General features: G+C 36.4%; 1 pseudogene; it reads right to left on the minus strand.

Annotated features, from left to right (window-relative positions):
* Positions 1-8363: 8363 nt before the first annotated feature.
* Positions 8364-9009, minus strand: LOC100987103 (dihydrofolate reductase-like; annotated as a pseudogene).
* Positions 9010-9655: the final 646 nt, after the last annotated feature.

Genomic DNA, 9655 nt, shown 5'->3' on the forward strand with positions numbered 1-9655 from the left:
GAAAACTCATGATAAAAATATGGTCATGGAGAAAAATTTAAATTGTGGTCAAATATTTAAGCAGGGATTATTAAACAAAACTGTAAGAAAATGATGCAATATATTGAACAAATTAGAGTTCTCAAAGGTGAGAAACAAAATAATGAAAAAAAGAAAATATTTAAAGATAGTTGTACTTCATGATTCAGCTAAATTTTACTTCTTAGAAGATGTCTTTCATGATTCTTTCCTTGCTCCCAGATGTTTCAGGGTACTCCCTTATCTATCTATGCATGTTTTCTTTTTCTAATGTGCAATTGTTTTGTTTTCTACCTGTCTTTTCTATGAGGCTAAAAATCCATGAGGACAGGTGCATTTCTTTCTCTATTTTGTGTTATTGTTATTGTTGTTGCTCCTATCTTTGCATTCCTACAACACAAGCACATGTACGAATTTGGTAAAACATTCACTAAATAAATAGATGATTAGTCAAATGAATAAATTTAATGAAAATTTCAGAACTGTGATACCTTGCTTAAGTTCCCTGAAGTAATGTTGAGGATCCAAAATAATGTATGCAAAAGAAAAATAACAAAATGGAAAGTGCCAGGGAGTGGAAGATTGTGTTATTCTTCCCCTCTTCTGAAGTCAGGTTATCCCTTTTAGACGCAGACTACCTCCTGCTAGCATAAATAACTTGGAAGTTTACATAAAACAATCTGACAATGTTTGTGCAATAATTCTAAAAGGATATCTAAATAGCAGTGACAATCATTCAGTCTTGTTTAATGAAGTTAATGGAAGTTGTAAATCTTCTAGTTCAAATCAGCAGCTTGATAAAACATTAGTTTTGACTCATTTGGGAGGATTGTGTTCCAAGTTTACAAAAAAGTGAACCAGCCACCCAACACCAGTTTTGAATTTAAAAAGAATCATAAATCAGCATATAGACCAGTAATTTATGCCGTCATGAAAGACTCTTTAGAGTTTGCAAAAAAGTAGTATTAAGCTGCTTATTGAGATTGAGTAACTAAAAAAAAATTAGAAAAAAGTAAAACAATTAGATAAAACTGAAAAATGTAGAAAAGGATTTTCAAAACCAAGTAGTTGAGGTATCTGGGGTGATCTTAAAGTCAAATATTAAAGGTAATTTCAATCTCCTAACAATGATCAGAGCTTATCAGAAAAGGTCATTGTTAGCACAACTTTTATTTTCCACCCTAGTAGCTGATATACAGCAGAAGAAATATATTATCATTCCTTAAAATATATCTGCATCTGCTATATTCCTGAAATATTGAATTGATATTATTCTGCTATGCTTTCCCGTGGATTCCTGCAAACAATCATCTGTAAGTTTTAAAATAACAGCCTGTGTCACTGGAGTTTTCATGCTCTTCTCATTTTTACTGTACCATCATATAATGGACGGTTCTCCAGGCTATTGGACAGCATGAGACATCAGCACACAAATATTTGGCATGATGCAAATTAATTTTTACCTTATTATAAGAGAAAGCTGAATCAACTTATCAGTGGCACATTCCACTTATTTAAAGGCAGGAATATACATAATACCAACCTTATGCTATATGTCCTCACCATGAGTCAGCTGTCCCTGAATTTAAAAATCAATTTAATCCCTTAAGATGAATTACCTAGTCTCTAAGAGGTCAATATCAGTTAAAAGTCACCTAGAAATCCATCACCATTTTACTTGGATAATTATGTTTTAATGAGAATTACAATATAGCCAAATTATTTGAAACCTAGAGTGTGTGTCTGTCGTGGGAGGCGAGGAGGGAGTTGAAGCAATTACCACAATTTTTAAACACTTCTTCCACTACTCATTCCCCAAACTGAACGTATTATTTAATATTAACATCTTTACTTGTAAATAAAACTAATTAAGCTTAATTTTGTTTTGAATATATTTTTCTTTCAATAATGCAAGCTCATCTGAGACACTCTGCAGTGTGAAAAAATCACTGTATAAAATTTGATTTTTATACTCAGACTCAATAACTTTTAACTTATTATTTTTATCATTGGACTAGAGATGCCTAAACCTAGTGCCACATCAAACACTTCACTTGAAAACTCTTAGCTCTTAATAAATATTCTATGCAAACTCCTTTTTATTCTTTATTTAAAAATACATGTGATAGATAGGTAACTAGATACAGCATTAGGTACAATACAATATAATACAATAGATAGGTAACTAGATACAACATTAGGTACAATACAATACAATACAATAGATAGGTAACTAGATACAATATAGGTAACTAGATACATGTGATAGGTAACTAGTTACAATAGGTAACTAGATACAAATATTAATCAAGCAAAATAACAAAATGTTATTCTTATCATCTCATTACATAGTTAGTCATTTTATTATTTCTCCAAATAAATTTATCCTTCATCCAATTAATCATTACAGCCAAATCATCTCTTCTCAATTAATTTCATATGTACAATTGACAGATGTTCATTACTCTTCTGCTGTATGCCAAAAAGCGTGGCGCATACAGTAGGAAGCATGGGCATTTTCTCTGCTCCGAAGGAGACCATAGTGTAGGGGAAAACCAATCATAAAGCCCAGATATGGGTGTTTCTTGTTTTTTTATTTTTTCCATTTTAAAATGTTGTCAATGCTTTCTTAACCACACCCGCTCTCACTCATCTATCCTTCATGGACCACCTCCATGCTTAACACATTTTCCCTTCCGTGAACGTCGATTCCACTCTACTTCTGAACAGGCAATCATATGTTGCTGTTGACTAATTGTTTTGGAACAACGTAATTGAGTTACTTCTCCCTGTCATTATCATCAGCCTCGTCAGTTATATGGCACCAAGTTTATGTTTAGAGCTATGCTTTCTAACTAGATTATGGTTTGTTCTTAAAGGCAGAGGCTGTGCCTTATTATATATATTTATTTTTTCTGATAGATGCCAGAACCATATAATAGCTGTTCAAAAATGACCTGATGGGGCGTGGTCACTCACACCTGTAATCCCAGCACTTTGGGAGGCTGAGAGTGGATCACCTGAGGTCAGGCATTTGAGACCAGCCTGACCAACATAAAGAAACCCCCATCTCTACTAAAAATACAAAAATAAGCCAAGCATGGTGGTACATGCCTGTAATCCCAGCTACTTGGGCGGCAGAGGCATGAGAATCACTTGAACCTGGGAGGCAGAAGTTGCAGTGAGCCGAGATGATGCCACTGCACTCAGGCTTGGGTGACAGAGCAAGACTCTGTCTCAAAAAACAAAAAACAAAAACAAAAAACACAAAAAAACACAGCTATGACCTGCCACATAATGCAAGAACTTTCACCTAGTTAGTACATAGAGAAGTAGGCCAGACCATAGCTGAGTACTCCTGACTCCCACTCCACTCAAATAATGGTCCATGACTAACAGTTTCTCATCATGAGACAGCTTATTAGAAAAATGGAATCTCAGGCCCTACAGACTTACTGATTCCTAATCTGGCTTTTTAACAAAATTCTCAGTTTTTGTATCAAAGTTTGACCAGTACTTTATGTGGTCATGCTTCATTGAATGGATATATTTAAACCACTGTCAACAGGTCATACAAGGACTCTGGATAAGCAGTGATTCCCTTAAGGTGGAATACAGTTGGTTAGAGAAGTGCCTTTGGAGGAAATAAAAAGAGAATCAAGTTTGGCTGTCCCAAGAGTTCTATTCTTGAACAAATGAGTCAGAGAAGTAGAATTAGAATGAAGAACCTTCTCAGTTTACTTAATTTTAGAAGAAAGACTTATTATGTCCTGGATACCTTAAGTATTGAAATAAAACATTGAGAACAACGTAGGTGTTCTTTGCCTTCATTTGAGAAATACAGCACATGAAGTCTATCATTTTTAAAATAAGGAATGTACTAACGTACAATAATTCATGGAAGTTTTAAAATATATCATTGGCCAACCCAAGATATTTTAACCACAGATTTGATATGCAATCAAAGTTTATATATTTTTAAATATACAGAAGTTTGAATAGAGAACCCTTGGCCCCTTGAATCAACTCCATTAATTATATTCACTGCTATTCCAGTGAAGTTACCAAATTAATGACAAGTCATATGTTGTTTAATGATCTATTTCTCACACTTTCTCTTAAGTAAAATAATTTTTCGTCTTAAATTTCCTAAATTAGAATGAGTTTTGCCCTATAAGATAATATCCTTTCTCAAGTCATGGTTTGCTGTCTGAATGTTTCCTCAGAAATACAAATGTTTTGTTTGTTTGTTTTTATTGAGACAAGGTACTTACTCTGTCACCCAGGCTGTAGTACAGTGGTGCATTCACAGCTTACTGCAGCCTTGAACTCCTGGGCTCAAGTGACCCTCCTGCCTCAGCTTCCCTTCTGCCTCAGCCTCCCAAGTGGCTGGAACCACATGTGTGTGCCACCACATCTGGCTAATTTTTTTTTTTAGAGAAGGGTCTCATTGTCTTAATAATGTTAATAATGTGTTAATAATGCAAAGTTTTAATACAAAGTTTTCAATAGTACAAACCAGAAGATGATGAGGAAGAAGGAGGAGGAGGAGAAAAGGAAGGTAGGAGGAGACAAGGAAAGGAAGAAAGGAGGGAAGAAAGGAAGGCTGAAAAATGGGAAGGAGGAAGAATGGAAGTGAGAAGGAAGAGAGGGAATAAAAAGTGGAGAAAAGAAGAAATCAGATGAAGAAAAAGTTGGAGGAGGACAGAAAATAAAAGAAAAAAAAGAGAAAGATAAAACAGAAAAAGGGAAGAAAAAAACCCCAAAAGGACGAATAGTACAATTTCTATTAAATTATCTGTTGATTTCTTTCCTATGCTGCAGTTTAGCACCCAAGAGGAAAATCTTCAGTGCCAACCTCCTGAGATCTACATCATTTAGTCTGCCAAGTCAAAGTGACAAATTCTTTCCCTTTACCCTTTTGTATTATTATTATTTTCAGAGAATTCAGTGGTGTTGGAAATGTGACATCTGTGGGTTGACTGTCCAAAATGTAAAGTAAAAAGGTTTATCTGGTGAAGCCATATGTGTCCAAGATGAAATGTTCTAAAATAGAGCATTTCATGAGAATGAGGATTTTAGGCATAACTCTGAAGATTTTGCCATTAGTCAGTTCGTTTCCTCCTGGGGTCACTAGTTCTCAGCTTCATGGCATTTTGTGATTTTATGTTAGCTTCTTTCAGACTGGTGATGATCAACAATATTAATAGATATAGGACAACCTAATGATTACTTATATAACAACCAACTAGGCTCCTCAAAGTTACAAATGATATTACATGTTTTTAAATGTGTGCATGAAATAGCTCATGCATATATGCACACACATCTCTCAATGTGTGCCAAATGGCCTGTCTTATATCTACTGCCATACCCAGAGAATGAAAATAAAAATTCACATACCACTCTAGAGCCATGATATGATTTTCAGCCAATGAAGAATGACTGTATATTTATTTATTTCTACTTGCTGAGGCCTGATAATTGTCTGAAACATTTTTGAACTGACTTTATTTATTTTATTTTTTATTTTTATTTTTTTTTGAATGAGTGTAACTTTTTATTAAGGTAGAATTATTTTCATTAAAGAAATGTATGCAAATGAACCAAATGGCTCCGAAAGTCTTACAATGAAAACAACAGTCCTGGCAGTTGTTCTTTCCAGAGGCAAGCACTTTTCATTCTCTTAGTTTTTCCTTCTGGTAGTTACTTTCATGGGTTTTTCCAAATTATTATTTTTTTAGTTTTTCAAGTGAATGCATATATTAATACATGTAATTTTAAAAAGCCTTTTCAGTTTATAATACATCCTAGCAGTCCCCTGCCCCATCCCTCCTAATCCTCCAGAACAATGACTTTTAACTCTTTTAGCAACGTCTTCTATTTTTTTCCTTACATAACTACTTAGTCATTTCTTGATTATTTTATACATTATATAGTGATTTCTTGATATGACAGATGAGGATTTAGCTTCTACACCATCATTATCTTCATCTTTCCTCCCATATTGTCCCAAAGTAGTTACCAGATTTAGGGGCTAAGCAGTCAACACATCATTATGACTATGTACATATTGCTCATTGTTGAGAAAAACAGCGTATTATGCTCTTACTTCCTATCCTGTACTTCTTTCTGCCCTAGAATTAATGATTGCCTAACTAACACTTCCCCCTTATTTTTTTACCTTTGCTTTATCTTCAATGAACTTCTTCCCAAATGCCCCTAATCTGGCAAAAACCTATTATTATTTTTAAGAGAAGGCATCTCTCTATGGTGGCCAGGCTGGTCTGGAACTCTCAGGCTCAAGCCATCCTCTTGCTTAGCCTCCTGAGTAGCTGAGACTACAATCATGGGCCATTCCACCCAGCTAACCTATTAATATTTTTACTGCTTCTTTTTAAAGCCAGCTCCATAGCTGAAATATTGCCTGTGTTGGATGCTATTTGCTGGATCCATGTCATTCTCTGGTTTGTGTACTCCTTCATTTTGCTGGAGCATTTTCTCCATTACCTTCCCAAGAAAGGGTACATGGAGATAACCCCTGAGTCTTTGCTTGTCTGAAAATGTATTATTTCACCTTCACCCTTGATTATTTGGCTGAATAGATTTATCAGTTGAAAATAACTTTCTTTCTAGAATTCTGAAGGCATGGTTCCATTGTTTTCAGATTCTTTTTTGAGACAGGGTCTCTTCTGTCACCCAGGCTGGAGTGCAGTGGCAAAATCACGACTCACTGCAGCCTTGAACTCGAGGGCTCAGTTGATCCTTCCATCTCAGTTCCCCTAGCAGATGGGACTACAGGTGTGTGCTACAATGCCCAGCTAATTTTTGTACTTTTTGTAGAGTTGGGGCTCACCATGTTGCCCAAGCTGGTCTCAAGTGATCCGCCTGCCTCAGCCTACCAAAGTGCAGGGATTACACGGTGAGCCACTGTGCCCGGCCAGTTTTTCTTGTATTCTCTCTCTACTTCCTTCATTTCTCAAAGGCATCTCAGACTGAGTGGGCTCAAAACCAAAGTTAAACTCCATCAGAATATCCTACTACTTCCAGCTTTAAAATATATCTTCAATCACAATTTTGTACTACATGCAGCCCTTTGGTTCAAACTACCATCATCCCTCACTTGAAATTAGAATTGGTTTTCCTGCTTTTGTATTTTTTTAAATTATAAACTATTTCAAAGAAACCACGTGTGACTTTATACTTTTTACTACACAAAACGTATGAAGATCTGCCGGGTGCAGTGGCTCTTGCCTGTAATCCCAGCATTCTGGGAGGCCGAGGCAGGCAGATCACTTGAGGTCAGGGGTTTGAAACTAGACTGACCGACACCGTGAAATCCCATCCCCACCAAAAACACAAAATCAGCTAGGCATGGTGGCCCGCGCCTGTAGTCCCAGCTACTTGGGAGCCTGAGGCAGGAGAATCACTTGAACCCAGGAAAGAGGAGGCTGCAGTGAGCCGAAATCATGCCACTGCAGTCTGCCTGGGGAACAAGAGTGATGCTCTGTCTGAAAAAAAAAAAAAATGGTATGAAGAGCTTACATACTTAAACATGGAATTGCTTTAAGTGTTTGGCATTCACTATTCCCGTGCATGCCAGCAGCTTCTTATTGCAAACACTTGGGACTTGCTATAGCGCAGCTGGAATACTTTCCGGCCACTTGCAGGACAGGGAGCTGACAACCAAGGAGTGGCTGATAAATACTCCAGCTTTCTCCCCTCGGTTTCCCTGTATCTCAGCAGTATGGAGCTTGTTACCAATGGAACCTGCTTACTGACTTTAAACTGGTTTCCTTACCTTCTCAGTTCCATTTCTCCATACCTTAATTGATGATTTCTGGTAAGACCTAGCAAATAAACTGCTTTCACTGAAATTTCAGTCTTGGAATCTGCTTTGGGTTCCCCAATCTGAGACAGTAATATATTCATTTTTCAATCACTGGACTTCCAGGTTGTTTTCAATTTTTTCACTGTTACAAACAAGCCTGCAACATTTGTCTACAAACCTCTGGATACACACACAGGAAGTTTTTGGTATTTCCCACTAGTGAAACTGCTCAGTGGAAGGGTATGTGCATCTTCATCTTTAATAAACACTACCGACATTTGAAAAGCCCGAAAATGTCAAGGACTGGCAAGAGTGCCACATGTGATGGTTGTGGAATGGCAGCTCACTGTAGCAGGCGCTGGGGACTCTGTCAGGGTCTTGGGGAGGTACTTAGTTACAGCAAGAATGTTTCATAAATGGTATCAGATATGGTGTAGGTTAGTGGGAAATAAGAACACATTGCTTAGAAATAATTATCCATAGATTTAAAGTCAACAAAAGTATTTTTTTTCTAATTTAAAAATACCTACTTTTTTCAGAGGGAGGAGGAACAACTTAAACCAGAAAACACCTTCATATTAATCATTCTTCTCACGTACTTCAAATTTGTACTTAATGCCTTTCTCCTCCTGGACATCAAAGAAAACATCTGGGTATTCTGGCAGAAATTTATATTTCTCCAAATCAATTTCTGGAAAAAACGTGTCACTTTCAAAGTCCTGTATGATCCTTGTGACAAATAGTTTAAGACTGCTTGAGTGATTCATGGATTCCTTATAAAATAGAACTACCACCAACTATCCAAATCATGTCTACTTTATTTGCTAATTCTGGTTATTAAGTTTTAAGGCATCATCCAGACTTCTTGCAAGAAATTGATCTCCTTGTGGAGGTTCTTGTGGTCTCTCCTGAGAACTAAATTAATTCTATTCTTTAAAGGTCGATTCTTCTCAGGAATGGAGAACCAGATCTTCCTACCCATAATCACCAAATTCTGTTTACCTTCTACTGAGGAGGTTGTGGTCACTCTCTGGAAATACCTGAATTCATTCCTGAGCGGTGGCCAGGGCAGGTCCCCGTTCTTGCCGATGCCCATGTTCCGGGGGAACACAGTGATGATGCAGTTTAGCAAACTAACCATGACAGCAGCGATGAGCACCTCCGAGCCTGCTCGCTACACCAAGACGCACTGCCAAGATTGGCCTATTTTATTTTTTAATTGACAACTAATAATTGTACATATCCATGAGGTTTATAGTGATGTCTCAATACACATAATGTATAGTGATCTGTTGAGGATAATTAGTATATCCATCATTTTAAACATTTATCTTTTTTGTGTTGGAAATGTTCAATATTCTCCTTCTAGCTCCTTAAAACTATTTAATATATTATTGTTAACTATAATAATTCTACAGTGCTATGAATCCTAATAATAGCCAAACAATGTGGCTTCTTTCAGCTTATGTGTAAGCTGAAAAGGCAGTACATGTCAGGATATGAGTAATACTGAATTTACGTGTCAGAATATAACTGATACTGAACATAACCTTGCTTCTCCTGTAGCAGAACAACATTAATATTGACAAGAACAATATCAACAACAACAACAACAACCACAACTAAAACAATATTCCCTGTTCTGGTAATTCATAAACACTATCAGTTCTCAAGCTCCCCCCTTGCATGTTTTTCTTCTTTATTTCTTACATTGCATTAACTATTTGCTTGGGTAAAATTATGACATAAGGTTAAATTATGAATTATAAATCATAAATGCCCTCCAATACACAGACATAGACACTA

Source organism: Pan paniscus, chromosome 12 (genome assembly GCF_029289425.2).
Source record: "Pan paniscus chromosome 12, NHGRI_mPanPan1-v2.0_pri, whole genome shotgun sequence".
NCBI lineage: Eukaryota > Metazoa > Chordata > Mammalia > Primates > Hominidae > Pan > Pan paniscus.